This window comes from Callospermophilus lateralis, chromosome X, assembly GCF_048772815.1.
Source record: "Callospermophilus lateralis isolate mCalLat2 chromosome X, mCalLat2.hap1, whole genome shotgun sequence".
NCBI classification, from domain to species: Eukaryota; Metazoa; Chordata; class Mammalia; order Rodentia; family Sciuridae; genus Callospermophilus; species Callospermophilus lateralis.
Genome location: NC_135325.1, coordinates 18,357,051 through 18,373,672, shown reverse-complemented (window position 1 = coordinate 18,373,672; position 16,622 = coordinate 18,357,051). Strand labels below are relative to the sequence as shown.

Genomic DNA, 16,622 nt, shown 5'->3' with positions numbered 1-16,622 from the left:
GTGGTCCCCCGCCCTACGGTTCCTGTGGGGTAAGCCTCGCGAGATTGCCTACGGCAGTCCCCGGCGGCGCCATCTTTGTGCCTGGCGAGCGACGGCTCCCGACGGAAGCCCTGAAGCCAGCGGCTCGCCTGCCAAGCTATCGCGGAGACCGGATCCAGGAAATACTAGGCGGGCCTCGGTGGGAGGGACGCACTGAGGGAGGAGGGAGGGAAGGGGGCGGCGGCGGCGGCGGCTCACACCGGATCCGGGCTCCGCGCGGCGCGCACCCGAGGGGGGTCGGGCGGGGAAACGGCTCCGGCCCGGACCCCCCCGCGGGAGCAGACGACGGGCGTGAGGGCGAGGTGGCGGCTGCAAACGAGGAGCTGCGGTCTCTGGGTGAGTGTCCGCGAGGAGGCCCGGCACCTGCCCGTGCCAGGGCGTCGATGGTGCCTCGGGGTCGTCCTGGTGATCTCGCGCCTAGGACGGTGGGCGTGTGCGCGACTGCGGGTATCCTGCGAGCTCGGCTTGGCCTGGAGCTGAGGCTGCCACTGGGAACTGCAGGGCTGCCGGAGGTCTGCGCAGGGCCTGGCGCGCCCGTGCCCGCCCGGGACACCCCGAGAGGCGAGAGGCGGAGGGTAGAGGGAGTGGCCGGTGTGGGGGGGGCTTGATTGGCGTTAGTCCCCGGAGTGAGGGGATGATGTCCTCCTTCGCGGGTTCCTACCTCTGCACCGGTTTGATACCCTGGCAAGGTATTTGGTGATGAGGACTAGCAGCACGTAAGGTTAGGTCTGTTGAGTGTGTTGAGACATGTGGAAAAGGTTAGTAGTAATAGTAATAATTGTTAGCAAGTGTCGAGTAAAGAGAAAACATTGTCTGCGTTCATTTAAAGATCACATAAGCAGTACTCTGAGGTCCAGCAACAGACTAGAATTATTCCCAGTTGGACTTCTTTAGTTTAGTACCGTGTGCCTGCTCATAAAGTGCATAAAAGCAGGATGGCGGGGGGTGCGGATGAGATGGGGACAAGGTGAGGAATAAACTGCATGAAAATCAAAAGTTGGTATTGTTGATGTGTTAAAATATAAAGCATTTTCTGTCTTTACGAAACGTTAAATTCTTTAAGAAAATTAGCTACCTTTGGTCGAGACAGGGCTTTTCAATTTGGTGTGTTCTTTATTGACGTTTGTCTATCAGAACAGTAATTTTGGTGTATTATATATTTACTTATGGTTTGTAAAAGGATAGGATTGAGTGGGATAAAAGAACATTTTGACAACTGAGCTCCCTATACCCACTTTTATTTTGGAAAGATAGGAGAGTTTACAGAAAGTAAACTCTTTGCTTTTGTACTGATTTGCAATAGTAAACAAGAACATGTGTAAGAAAAAAAAAACATTTTTTGATGAAGAAAGGGCTTTTGAGATGAGAGTTTAATTTTGCAATGTTAAATTATTAAAAGGCATCACCAACCATGGTACATTTTGTCACTTTGTCTTTTTATGAACACTGGAAGAATGCAAACATATACTCATAATTTTAAGCCCACGTATGATAGAAATTTTTTACAACTTTAGATTCCCCCCACCCCATTAGCATACTTGGCTCAGTCAAGGGAAAATTAAACTTCAGTGAAGGTAAATATTAAATATGATTTTCATCTTGACAGCTAACAGAACATTACCTGTGTTCACTCACCCTGAATTTTCTTCCTTATGTTTATTTGATACATTCTTCTCCTTAATTATAGACCATTCTATAGTTTGTGCTGGAGCTAACACAGAGTATGTTCAGGCACTGGGCTTGGTGTGTAATGTGCATTTGCATTAATCCTTGAAGCTACCCTATGTAAAGATAATCTTATACATGTTGCACAGATATAGACAATAACCTCCAGCATTCTGTAACTTACGTGGGTAGTTAAGGAGATCATATAGCTGGTAAATTGCAGAACTAGAATTCAAACTAATTCTAGAACATATGCTCTATCATATTCTGCATAAGTTTATGTGCTGACTAATACAAATTTTATGAAAATGGGAATTTTTATTACAAAGAAACCTTTCAGTTCTGTTGGTAATCTTGAAAACTTTCAGTGTCCTTGACTCATTATAATCTTAAGGTTCTTTTTTTTTTCCTTTTCAAATGTGTTTGTTTTCTACCCAGAGGTAATATTTGGGCAAAATTTCAGAATTTTGTTGATCTGTAAAAGATTCCTAATAACTCATAGTGACCTATCTGGAATTCAATGTTTTCAGTAACTTTTCCTCCTATTTCAGCATGCCAAAATACTGCAAAGATCAGATATTTTCTACTTGGGAGGCCGAGGTAAGAGGATTGCAAGTTTGAGACCAGCCAGGCCAACTTAGCAAGACCCTATCTCAAAAAATAAAAAGTGTTGGAGATGTAGCTCAGTGGCAGATCACCCCTGTGTTCAATCCCCAGTACCCACACCCACACAAAAGATATTTTATTTGTTCTGATCCTTTACATTATTAAAATAGTAACTATTCATAGGGTTTTGGATTTGTTTTCTGGCACATTGGAGGTATATGCATACACCCTTTCCATCTCTAGCAATTAGAGTACTTGGTAGCTGACCCTGTTTTTCTTCCCTTTAATTTAGTACAAAGGTTTTGGACTCAGGTCATGGTTTGTAGAAAACACAGCAGCTATTATGGGAAACAGCATGATCTCTTATGGGTATGGTAATGAAAAACTTTAGAGGTTCCCAGCAGTATCTGAGACGTTGGTGAAAGAGCAGAAACATTGTGGGGGGTGTCACTTTTGTCTCCCACTGGTCTCTGCTGTTGCATCTCTGATGTGCTGTTGAGCCCTGTCGTCCTGGCCCTTATCTCTGCAAGAGAGAGGCCCTACATCTGGGTATCTGGGTAGAGTTCAACTGGAACAACAACTGTAGGAAAATAAAGGTATTAAGTGGCCCTCATCTCTAAAAGGTCATTTGGTCAGTTTTACCTGTGTGATTATCTCTGGCTGGAATTTCCAGAAAAGTTATGCAATTTGGGATTTGCTACTTCATCTTTTAAGAAGTAAATTGTTTGGTTGCCTTTAATGAGATAGTCATGTCTTTTAGAAATGGAAAAAGAAGTTTTGTGTTTTTCAGTACATAGCAGCATACATGTGTGTTACACAGAGTGTTGGAGTGGATTTTTAAATAATACCTTGGAGTCTTGACAGGCAGTCTGAATGAGCAAGTTTTTAATTATAGTTGTACTTCCAAGAATGAAGTTAAATGTAGTTCAGTGTGGTGGTACATGCCTGTAATCCCAGCAACTGGGGAGGCTGAGGCAGGAGAATTGCAAGTTCAAGGCCACTGGCCAATGAAGTAAGACCCTACCTCAAAATAAAAAAGTAGGGCATGTAGCTCAGTGGTAGAGCACCCAAGGTTCAATCTCCAGTACCAAAAAAAAAAAAAAAAAAAAAAGAGTACTTCTTTACTTGTGACGGTAATGACTCATGTTATTTGGGCTACGAGGGTGAAAAAATTGACAAGTGATAATGTAACTGAGAGCTTACCAAGTAAGAAAACCTTCCTGAAATGATTTATATTGTCACTATATAAAGAAAGATACCAGAAAATTACCTCATGTATTTAGAAGTTTATTTTAATACTTTCTGCATAATAAAACCTCAAATTATTACCAGGGATACAGATATTTGTCTAATAGTGAAGTGGACCTGATGAAATATTTGTAACTGTCAAACTGAATCCTGAATATTTAAGAACATTTATTACAGTATAATTCATTCACAGGTCTATTATTTTATTTTTCCAATTCTCCAACTTCCCACTTCCCTCCCTACCTAAAATTTCTCATCTTATTTTCCTTCCTGTCTTCCCCTGCCTTTCTGACTCCCTCATCCCTCCTTTCTTTCTCTCTTTCATTTTTTTCTCTCTCTCCCCCTCCCTCCCTCCCTCCCTCCCTCCATTCCTCCATCCCTCCCTCCCTTCCTTCCACTACCAGGGTCCTTCCCCTTAGTTCTCTGAAGTGAATGAGAATAACCCAGGCCAGGGAGGTAGTGTCAAGACACCTACTACGGATTTTCTTCCCTTTCCTTAAACATTAAGGAGGAAAGTTTGTAAAATAAAAGCCCTTGTGTTGCAGGAGCAGGCACTGTTCCCTCATCCTCTTCACCAGCCACCCCACTGTCATACTTTTTCCTCTCTCTTTTCAGCTGTCATTCCACCCTTGATACTTCTCTTCTAAGTGTCTTGCCTTCCCAGTTCTGAGTCTTCTACTCTAGCTCTGCTTTTTGTCCTCATTCATGCCTTACTTCCTGCTCTCCCTTGATCAGGGAGGCTGAGGCTGTGGTCCTAGAGAAGCTCAGATTCCCAGTTTGGGCTGGGAAGATTTCCTTTTTCTACTTTCAGGACTGAATGGGGCAGGGGTGGTTGCTTTTATCTGAAGTTGGAATGTTAAATGGGTTTTCCCATAGAAACATTGCTTGCACAGGTTAAGTATTTTGTTATTCACCTGTAACCTTGGTCAGGCTTTTGTGGGGTGGCTTGGAAACCTAGCACATTGACCATTGTTTCCAGAAAGCTGAGATCTGAGGTTCAAATAGATGATTTAAAAAATCAGCTTGTCACCAATCAAAAATAAATGAATGAAAGGAAGATCAGTAGAGGAGGAATAGAGAAAGGGATGAGAAGAGTGAAAGTGGGGGAATTGAGACTGAAATGGAGTAAATAAAATTCCATATATCAAAATGAACCCAACTACTATGTATAATTATTATGCTCTAATAAATAAATAAATACAAAAAATCAACTTGAGTCCCAGAAGTCACTGGAGATTGTCAGCATTTTGTGAATTACCTAGTGAGGTGGTAGGTATCATACCTTTAGCTATTCAAAATTAGGTTTGTTTTTCTAATGTACTGGCTCTTCTGGGAAATAATCTGGTAGGCTTATTAGATTGTCAAAAAATAATTTCTGAATTTAGGTACATGTTTTGAAATAAAATTTAAATTCAGTCCATTTCAGTTTGTTGTTAAGAAGATCTTACAGTATTGTTGACAGTACAGAGTTTAGTTTGTCATGAAAGGAATATCTTGTTCCTTTCTTGCTGATGTTTTGAAACTTTTCAAAGGTATTGGACCTCATGTAGCTATTGTACCCTAGTTAACTTAGTGGTAAATATGGACAGTATGTTTGTTTTACCTGAAGATTTTAAAATAAAGTTTTATTAGTCTGTTGGAGTTACATAATGTTACCATTATTTGTGGTGTTCAAACAATTAAGTGAAAGATTTCAAAGTGATAAAAGCAAAGCCAAATGCATTTTACATTTGTTCTCCATAAATGTGTTTAATCTTAGGTTGGTTGAAGGAAATATTCCTAATAAAAGGCAAGATGGATCTTTTTTAGTTTTTGTTCTCCAAACCACTCTTTAGTTTGAAAAAATGAATTTGAGTAAGACCCTCTGTTCATTTTAAGAGTTTACAAAATTCTTATAGTTATACAGAATATGATGGTTAAAAACATGATCTCTAGGGAGTAAATGTTCAAATATTGCCATCTTCTGACACTAGCTAGCTCTGTGTTCTTGGGCAAATTGCTTAATCTCTGACCTGTTTCCTCATTTTTTGAAATGGGGATAATGTGGTATCTACCTCTTGTAAGGATTAAATGAGCCAAAGGATGCATTGTATTTAAAACATGCCTAGCAATGGTATCTGCTCAAAAAGAGTTAATTCTTGTTGTTATTACTTTGTCGTCATCATGACTACTGTTACTACTTTAGCTACCTTCTGAGATGATACCCTTCTATTCTTGGACAGCAGGTAGCTGTGAAAAATGTATGTTTACTCAATAGTAATTTTTTAAAGCAGTTTATTGAGGGGACCAGGAAGACCAATATATTAACTGCTAGATACATCCACAATTGGCCGTAGTGCAGGAAATCCATAGAATAGTAAGCTATTTTTTTCCGTAGCTCCATTCCCATCATGTTAAGTATAAAGAGCTATGCTTCTTTGATGTATGAGCAAAACTGATTGAGTAACTGCAGTCAGTGCCTTTATTAAAATTTAATGATCTTGGCATCTATAAGGCTGTGTAGAGGAGCTTCAATTTCTAAATGGTCTATAAAGACTTTCTTTTTTCATTTTATTTTGAAATCAGCACCATTTATTTTCCCACAGAAAAAAAAAAGTCACATATGGTGTTCAGATTCTCAGGCCAACCCAACATATCTGAATTTGAATATAGATAGTACTATAAAAATTAACTTCTATGTATAACAGTGTCTCATCCTATACTAAAAGATTATGAACACAGTCTTGTAGATGGGGGCAGTTGGTTCGTCTTCCTCCATAGTCCTACTAAGGTCCCCCCCCAACTTGGGAAGAGAGTTTTATCTAGGGAAGGCTGAGAATAGGGTGAATAATGGGGGCTGGTTTTTAGAAGGCAAGGGCTTTTCCTGGATAGGCTTCTTAAAAGGCTAAACTGCATACAGTGGTTAAGAGCGTGGACTGTCTGCCCAGAACGCTTGCTTTCAAGTCTCTGTTCCATTACTTACAGAACTTCTCATCTGTAAAATGGAGATTAAAAAGTAGGGTCCTCCCAGTAGGGTTCTTGGGAGGATTAAATGTGTTAATATATGTGAAGCAAGTGAAGCAGCCCCTGACCAGTAAATGAGTACATAAGAAATGTATTTTTATTAAGCTTTATGGTTTTTAGAACCTCTAGAATACCCTTCTCTACTTGGCTGTCCACTGCCTACATCTGTTCTTGAATAGGAATTTTTTTCTTCATTTTCCATGGAGGAATGATATCAGACTTTTCCTTTTCATTATTGGTAAATGGTGGGGGTTTTTTTTTATGCTTTTGGGGGGTTTTATAATGGTGGAGAAATAGATAGCATTTGTAGTTCTTTCTGTGAATTCACTTTAGCCCCCATTTAGGCCTTAGATAAATTGAAGATACATAATGACTATGGACATTTGATTGGGTCCGAATTAGGTATAAATTTCTCAACCTAAGGTAGTTTTTTGCTAAGTCATTTCTTTCTTTCTTTTCTTTTTCCTTTTTGCTTACTGTAGATAAACTCGGGACCTTGTGGATGTTAGACAAGCACTCTACCAGTGAGCTACATTAGTGTCCCCCTGTGTGTGTGTGTGTGTGTGTGTGTGTGTGTGTGTGTTTAATTTCTGACAAGGTCTTGCTAAGTTGCCCAGGCTGGCCTCATGCTTGTGATCTTTCTGCCTCAGCCTCCCAAGTAGCTAAGATTTATGAGCATGTGCTACCATGCCTGGCTTATTCACTTCTTTTTAAATACATTTTATTACTTTGGAATAATTTTTGACTTACAGTAAATTTGCAAACATAGTCCAAATCTGCCATCTACTCTGGCAATAAACTTGCAATCTTCCTGATTCAGCCTCACCAGTAGCTGGGATTATAGGTGTGAGACAACATGCCTGGCTGAAATCTCCAGTTCTTTGGTGAATAAATTTCTGTGACTAGAGAATGATTTTCTGATTTATTTTTTAGTTTTCCTCAGGTCCTCAAAGGCCAGGTGTTTCCTTTAGGGATTACAAGGACAGTCATTAATATTGGTACTGAACTTTATGGTTTGAAATAAAAGGAGTGCTATGATAGTGGAAAGAACCCTATAGGGTTTGGGTTGAGGCTAAAGCATTTTTATAACTTTAAACTATGTTTTCACAACACTAAATGAGTTATTTTACGTACTATTCACTTTTGATGTATTTAGTTTCAAAATGACACATTATTTTTAAAATGTTAAGCATACTTCTTATTTTTATATATGCAAGTGAATTGAGATGAATTGGAGACTTTTAATTTTTTAGGACTCATAATTGTGATTGATTTAAGAAATTGGTATTGAGGTAATGTCAGTGACTTAGCACATTTGTGTGTTTATGTGAGCTTTTAGAAAATTCTTGATTTCAGTTTGTGGTCATAATTGATTTTTTTAAGTCTTTTTTCCTTTTAACATTTTTTAGTTGTCAATGGATCTTTATTTTCTTTATTTATATGTGAAGCTGAGAATCGAACCCAGTGCCCACACATGCTAGGCAAGTGCTCTACCACTGAACCACAATCCCAGCCCCCATGGTTGATTATTTAGGGTCTTTTCCTGGACTACCATATGCAGTAGGTGCCCTTGTTATTCTAAATTATCACTCATGCCTTAAATTTGATGTCAGAGTCGTCACTTGTGTAACAGAAAGTTATCTGTTAGGCTGCACATCATGAACTTCACTTTTAGAAAGTCTTATCTTTTTTTGCCACAGAAATAACTTTTGGCTATTAGTCATGGGTGGCAAAGAAATTCATTTTGAGTTGTTTGGATGAAAATGTTTCAATTGAATATGGCTTGTATTGAGTGACACTGCCAGTAAATAAACTTTCTTGGTGGGTGGAAATTCCCCAGAACTTAGAAAATTGGGAGGGGGTGAACTTAATTAAATAACTTCAATTGTTTATACTTATTCAGAGCTTTTTATGACCTGGGACAAAGCATCCAACTTCAAAGGATCTTGGTTTCTTTATTTGTAAAATGAGGGGGTTTGGCTGGATGTGTCAATCTAAATTTAAATTTAAATCTTATAGTTAATTTATAAGATTTAAAAACTGGCCTATTTAACAAAAAACCTACAAGATCAGGTTGCTTGTCTTAGATCTTTATTCAACACTCTTCACTAAATCTAGCTGTAAGTCAATTTTTCCTATTCAAGTAGTTCCATATCAACAATACTACAAATATTAGAGTTACTAGTTGGTTTGACACCTCTATAAATGCTTTCTGATAATTAGCATATTGCTTTTAAAATGTCATTTGGTTTTTGTGTTATAACTTGAAGCAATGGACTTTGAAACCTTTTTTGCTGTTCTATTCCCTAAATAAATTTGAAAAAATGTACTCCTTCATACTTAAAAAGAACAAGAAAACTTTTTACTGAACTTCAATATAAAGAAAGTACACATTATCAGTAGTGAACAACTCAGAGGATTTTCACCAACTAAGCACATTTTTGTATCAGCACCTAGATCAAGAAAGTAAACATCATCAGCAACTTAGAAATCCTGCTTACCACCCTTCCCACCCCAGCCATTTTCTTGACCACTTTTAGATTAATTTTGCCTACTTTTATATTTTACATTTATTAGTTAATTTGTAAGATTTAAAAACTGGCCTGTTCAACAAAAACCTACAAGATCAAGTTGCTACTTGTACTCTTTTGTGTCTAACTTCTTTTGTGCAGAATTGTGAATGTGAAATCTTTATTACTTGTAGTTGTATTCATTCTTTTTGCTGTATACTATTCCACTGTGTGAATATATCCACTGTATATGTTGTTTGGATGCTGTTTTTAAGAAAATGTCTTAGAGTAGATAAAGATTTCTTAAACAAGACTTTTCAATGATAATTATTCCTCTTAGTGTTCAGATTGGAGAAGGAACAGGAGAACTTGTCTACTGAAATAAGAGCATTTGAAAAAATTTTTTAAATGGGAATATATAGTTAAAAGTTTTTACTCAGTAAATCTCAGAGAGTGTGTCAGTATTTGTAGCTAAGTCTTCCAGACAGAGGTTTATGCCTTAATAACTATTGTGGGTATAATTTCTTAAGAAAATGTGCCATGTTCTTCCTTGCCTTTTTTTGTTGATTTACAGGAGTTCTTTATTATAAGCTGGAAATGAGCCCTTGCTGGTAGCAAATATATTCTCCCACTGTGTGGCATGCTTTTTCATTTTTAATGTGTCTTCTTAATCTGAAGTTCTCATTTTCAATGTAATTAATCATTTCCTTTATGTTTAAATCAGGTATCAGGTTCAGTTTAAAGTATCTTTTCCTGTCTCAGGGTGAGGGATATATTCTCTCACCTTCCAAAAGTTTTAGGGTTTGGGCTTTTGCACCTGAAACTGATTTTTATGTATCCTGTTAGGGGACAATACTGGGGTTTTCCCCCCATAGGGATAGCTAATTGTCCCAGTGCACCGTCTTTTCCATACTGTTGTGAGTAATCAAATATCTACATGTATTTGATTTTATTTTTGTGCTGTTTTGTTCCAGTGGTCTGTCTGTCCTTGTTCTCATACAACATTTTCTTACTTATAAAAGTTTTATAATAAGTCTTTTTATCTTTATTTTATTTTATGTGGTGCTGAGGATCGAACCCAGTGCCTCACACGTGCTAGGTGAGTGCTCTACCTCTGAGCCACAACCCCAGCCCCTATAATAAGTCTTAATAGTCAGTATAACAAGTTCTTCAACTTTGTCCTTTTTAACAACATTTTGGCTACTCTTGACCATTTGTACGTTTATATGAATTTTAGTATCATCTTGTCATCAATCCCTGCCCCTGCACCCCACAGTCCATGGTTTTGATTGGAATTGCATGGAATCCATAGAGCAATTTAGGGAGAATTAACATCTTTATAATATTGTTTTCTACTTATTTTTTTTGTTTGTGTGTATGTGTGGGGAGATACTGGGGATTGAACTCAGGAGCACTCAACCACTGAGTCACATCCCCAGCCCTATTTTGTATTTTATTTAGAGACAGGATCTCACTGAGTTGCTCAGCGCCTCGCTTTTGCTGAGGCTGGCTTTGATCTCGTTATCCTTCTGCCTCAGCCTCCTAAGCTGCAGGGATTACAGGCACGTGCCACCATGCCTGGCTGTTTTCAATACTTGTTAAACATGATACACTGCTCCATTTGTTTAGGTCCTTCTTAATTTTTCTCAATAATGTTTACAATTTTCTCCAGGAAGTTGTTCACAACTTTGGAGAGTTTTATTCCTAGATATGTGATGTTATAGATTTTTTGATGTTATAAATGTTTATATTTTTATGTTGACTTTGTACATAGGAGTTGTCCTAAACTTTTACTACTTATGATATTCTTCTTTAAAATCTTTTGCTATGTATTCAATCTTTTGATCTGCAAGTTAAGAAAATTTTATTCCTTCTAATTGTTATTCTTATAGTGCTGGTTAGTACTTCGATGTAATATTAAATAGAAGTGGTATGAGTGGGCACCATTGTCTTGTTCCCTTTCTCAAAGGAAAATTTCCAGCATTTTTCCACTTAGTATGATGTTTGCTTTAATTTTTTCCCCAGACATTATAAAATTAAGGAAGTTTCATTCTGTTTTTATTTTGCTAGTAGCTTACATCATGAATGGATATTGGAATTTTAACAGATGCTTTGCTAATGTTAAAATAACTGTATGATTTTGTTTCTCAAATTAAATTACATTGATTGATTTCCTATTACTAAATCAGCTTTGAATTCCAGAAATAAACCCACTTTGGTCAATATCACATTTTTGTTTAATTTTATTTTGGAGTTTTAGATCTTTGCCCATGAATGAGATTGACCTTTAGTATTGTTTTCTTATACTGTCCTTGTCAGGTTTGGGTAGCCTTATAAAATGAATTAAAGAATATACTTGTTTTTTTCATTCTCTGGAAGAGATTATGTTAAGATTTATTTTATAGCCAGGTGCAGTGGTGTATGCTTGTATACCAGCCATTTGGGATGCTGAGGCAAGAAGATTACAAGTTCAAAGCTAGGCTCAGAAACTTTATGGGGCACTAAGCGACTCAGCAAGACCCTGTCTCTAAATAAACATATTTTTAAAAGGCTGGAGATGTGGCTCAGTGTTTGAGTGCCTTTGGGTTCAATATCCAGTACCAAAAATAAAATAAATAAATAAAGTGTACAGTTATTAGTTTTTATTATTTTTCAAAATTGTACATCTATCACCACAGTCAATTTTATAATATTTTCATCATCCCCCAAAGAATCTCTGCACCTGTTAGTAGTCTTTCTTATCTTTTCCCCTTCCCATCATCGTTAGGTAATCACAAGTCTCTTCATTTCTGTAGACTGGCCTATTCTGAAATTTTCATATAAATGGTATCATGCAAACAACCAGACTTAGCATAATGTTTTCTAGGTTCACCTATGTTGTAGTATGTATCAATACTTCATTTGTTTTACTGCCAAATAGTATCCATTGTATGCATATACCACATTGTATTTATTCATCAGTGATGGACATTTGGGTTGTTTCCCTTTTGGATATTATTTATAACACTGCAGTGAACATTTGTGTACAGATTTTTGTCTAGCTCTTTGTTTTCATTCTCTTGGTACTTTTTAATTCTTAATACTGGATATATGAATCTTTTTTCCCTCTCTCCTTTTTTTAAATTTTGAAACGGGGTCTTGCTAACATTCTCAGGGTCTTGCTAAGTTGCTGGGACTGGCTTTGAACTTGGAATCCTCCTGCCTCGGTCCCCTGAGCCACTGGAATTACAGGCATGCACCACTGTGCCCAGATCCTTCTCTTTTTAATGAATAATTTCACTAGAGGTTTAGCAGTTATAATGGTTTTCCCCAAGAACTTTCAACATTGTTGATTGTTCTATATGCATGTTTTTCTATCTTGTTAAGATCTGTTTTTATATTCATTTTCCTTTTAGTTCTTAAGGGATTTTTATTTTTGCTTTTTTCCTTCTCCCTAACTAATGGAGATGGGTAGTTAGGTATTAGTTTGCATCCTTATTTCCTTCCTGACACATTTAAAACCACATTTCACTTTCAAGTGTAGCTTTACCAGCATCTTGTGATTTTTGATATGTAATCATTTCATTATTTATTTCATATTTCTAATTTCCACCCTATTTTTTAATCTATGGGTTATTCAAAAGTGTCTCTTAATTTCTAATAATAAGAGAATTTTCTATGTATTTTTTGTAATTGGTTTGTGGCTTTATCACACTTTAAAGAACTCCCTTGAGTGATTTTAATCTTTTAAAATTTCTTGAGGCTTACTTTTGGCTCAGCAAGTAATCAGTTTTTTTTAAATATGTAAGCATTTGAAAAGCATATATTCTGCAGTTTTTAGATACAGCCTTCAATGTATGCCCAATGATGAAGCATGCTAATTGTGTTGTAGCTCGGTCTCTACTAATTTTTTTAGTCTGTTTATTCTTTCAACTATCTTTCACTGAGAGTGATGTCTTAAAATCTGCCAGCATGACACTGATGCATGTGTATTTCTCCTAGTAATTTTTTAACTTTTGCTTTATATGTAATTGGAGGCCATTTATCAAGTGCATGCAAATTTTGTTCTGGTGAATTTAAACCTTTTATCATTATGGAGTGGCTTTTTAAAGAATGTATTTTATCTATCTATATCTCTATCTATCTATATATATATATACACACACACACATACATATATTTTTTTTAGTTGTTGATGGACTTTTATTTTATTTATTTATATATGGTTCTGAGATTCAAACCCAGTGCCTCACACATACTAAGCAAGCACTCTACCACTGAGCCACAACCCCAGCCCCTAGAGTGATTCTTTTTAATGATGCTTTTTTTAAATATCTATTTTATCTGAAACTAGTATAGTTATGCCATCTTTATTTTGGCTGTTTGCATGATACATACTTTTCTATTACTTTTAACCTTTCTGTGTTCTTATGTTTCAGATGGGTTTCTTGAAAATAGCATATACATTTGTAGATTTCTTTTTGTTAATCCAGTGTGATAATCATTCTCTTTTTGTAACATTCAATCTATTTAAATTAAATTTAATGTAATTACTGATATTTGGGAACTAAGTGGAACATTACATTTTTATTCCTCTAACTCTGCTGTTTCCTTTTTTCTTCCATTGATTTATTTTTATATTAGCTTTTTCCCTTTATTTAAGGCTCAGATATCACATATTTGTTTCTATTCCATTTGTGTATATGATTACCATAGAATTACAGTCTTCTTCATCATTGTCATCATTGTCATCTCTTGCTTCTTCATAATTATTCTTTTTTAATAGTTATCACCCTGGAATAACTAGTCGAGCATATATCCCTCACTTATTAAAGTCTGGTTGAGGTACTTTTACCTTCCTCCTGGTTGAAATAAGTACATTAAAACACCTCCATTCCATTTACCTATCTTTTGACATACGTGCTATTTTTTTTTAACCTGGAATTTATTTCTGTATATATATTTAAACACCACAAGACATTTTTGTAAAATCAGTGTCCCATAGATTTTTTTACATGCTCATTTATACCTTTGTAGTTCTTCATTCCTTTCTGCATTTATGACACTCCCATCTTGGGTCAGTTTTCCTTTGTGCTGATTTCTTGGTATCCACTGAATGTTAACTCCGTTTTTATTTGAGATGTATTTCAGTTTCAATCTTGAAGAATATTTTCTCTGCAGTAGAATACTAGATTGACAATTCTTTTCTTTCTTTTTTTTTAATCTTTATTTTATTTATTTTTACGTGGTGCTGAGGATCGAACCCAGGACCTTGCACGTGCTAGGCAAGCACTCTACCACTGAGCTATAACCCCAGCCCCAACAATTATTTTCTTTTTGCTCCTCTTATAGTTTTCATTTTTATTGTTGAAAATTAAGCTGTCAGTCTACCTGTTATGTCTTTGAAAGTAGTTTTTACCTTCTAAGGATGCATTTAATTTTTCCTTTTTTGATTCTTCAGCTAGGAATTCATTAAGATTGTTAAGTCTGTGGTTTGGCGCCTTTCATCATTTTTGGAAGATTTTCATATATGCAAATATTGCTTCTGCTCCATTCTCTCTTTTCCTTCTGGGATTCCAATTAACTATTGGATATGGGACCATCTCACTGAATCCTAATGTTTCTTACATCCCTCTCTCGTCATTCTGAGCCCTTCTTCAATCTGTCTTTTGGTTCATTGTCTCAACTGTGTCAGCTGTTAAATCTGTTCCTTGAATTAATTTTAATTTTTTACATTTTTTAGTAACAATTACTCTGTTCCTTTTAAGATCCATAATCATATGCTGTATAACATTTCCACCAATGATTGACCACACATAAGATGGAGGTCCCTTAAGAATATATTGCCTCGTGATGTTGTAGCCATCTTACTTGGTACTCTATGTAATATTTGCACAACGGTGCATGTCTCAAAACATATGCCATTAAGTGACACAACTGTATTTTGTCACTTTTTATGGTTTCTAGTTTGTTGCCAAGGGTTTTTCTGTTTTGATATTATCTTCAACATAGTAAGTAATTTAAAATCAATGCCTGATAAGGCCAATACTTGTAGTCCCTGTGGTTCTGTTTTTGTTATTGTTTCTTTGGCTTTTGGTCATCTTCTCTTGTCTCCCCGTGTTCTAATTGTATGCTGGGCATTGTATATGGAATTTTATTTGAGAAATCATTTGAAATGATACATTTCATAAAGGTGTGTATGTGTGTGTGTGTGTGTGTGTGTGTATTTTCATTTGCTTGAGAGAACCCAGGATTACTTAATCAAATCACACCTTTCCTGGGTCAGCCACATGACTCAAGATCATATTACATTCAGTGTATGGACTGATTCATTTTTAGTTTACCCTTATTTCTAAGCTCTTCAAGGATTCCAACCTGAAGATGGGAGAAGGGGCTTTTTCCCCTTTGTCCCTCTGGTCTGTCAGACTGGCTGTGTTGGCAGCTTTTCATTGCCGTAACTAAAATACCTGACAAGAACAACTTAAAGGAGGAAAGATTTACTTTGACTCAGAGTTTGAGAAGTTTCAGTCTTTGTCAGTCTGCCAGTCTGTTCCATTGCTCTGGGCTTGAGGTGAGACAGAACATTACTGTGGAACAGGATGGCAGAGGAAAGCTGTCAGCTATGGCAGTCTGGGGGTGGGGGCAAGGAATAAGTTTTATCCCCAGTGACACACTCTTAGTGACCTACTTCCTCCAACCACACCCCATCTGCCTATAGTTTCCACCATTTCCTAGTTGTCCATTCAGCTGTCAGTGTATTAATCCACACATGTGTTCAGAGCTCTCATGATCCACTCACTGCCCATATTACCCACCTCTGGACATTGTTGCACTGGGGACCAAGTAAGTCCTCAACATACGAACTTTTGAGGGACATTCAAGAGCCCAACTGTCAGATACATTTGAACCTCTGACTTCCTCTTTTAGATTGCTGAGCTTACCTTTTTGAATTTCAGTCCTTTAATGAATCTGAAAGCACTGTCCTGTTAATTCTTTGACCCTTTGAAGAAAGTCGTTACTTATATTTTGTCCAACTCTGTTACTTATCTCAATGGGAGGGTTGATTCAAATTACCTCATATTCTATAACCAAGGTAGGGAGGCTTCTTGTTGGCTCCTTATGGGCAGAATTTATTTACAATGGCAGTGACTTTATCACTCTTTTTTAAGACCTGAGACTTGTTCCCTTGTTCCATATGAGCTTTGTTTTAAAGAGTTTATTTACTCGTGTAATTATGTACATTTTTATTTAAAAGCTACATATTCTGTATATTTATATAAATGTAAGTAAATTATTTTGTGATTAGTCAGCAACATTTTGAGCCTCTATAACCTTGGATAATTTTTAGACCTTAACCAATGGATAAATTTACTGAAATGTCAGTTACAGTGGTCTAAAATGATTCTCATAATATGAAATATCTCTTAATTGCTATTTAAATTAGTATGCATAATATCAACTAAGTTTCCCCTCTCTAATTGAGAAGAATATTTTTAGTTATCTGTTTACCCTTATGACTTCTTAATATACTTGTATATGGGTATAATATATATCTGCCCTTGTGAAATAGAA

The 16,622-nt window shown here is 36.6% G+C and overlaps 1 protein-coding gene across 4 annotated transcripts in view; it reads left to right on the top strand.

Moving 5' to 3' along the window:
• The first annotated feature begins 255 nt into the window (after window positions 1-255).
• Tab3 (TGF-beta activated kinase 1 (MAP3K7) binding protein 3) overlaps window positions 256-16,622 on the top strand; it is a 57,340-nt gene continuing 40,973 nt past the window's right edge. For all 4 annotated transcript variants that reach the window (XR_013154646.1, XR_013154645.1, XM_077106922.1 and 1 more), the window contains exon 1: window positions 256-375. The gene's annotated coding sequence lies outside the window, so the exon portion shown is untranslated. The remainder of the gene's footprint in view (window positions 376-16,622) is intronic.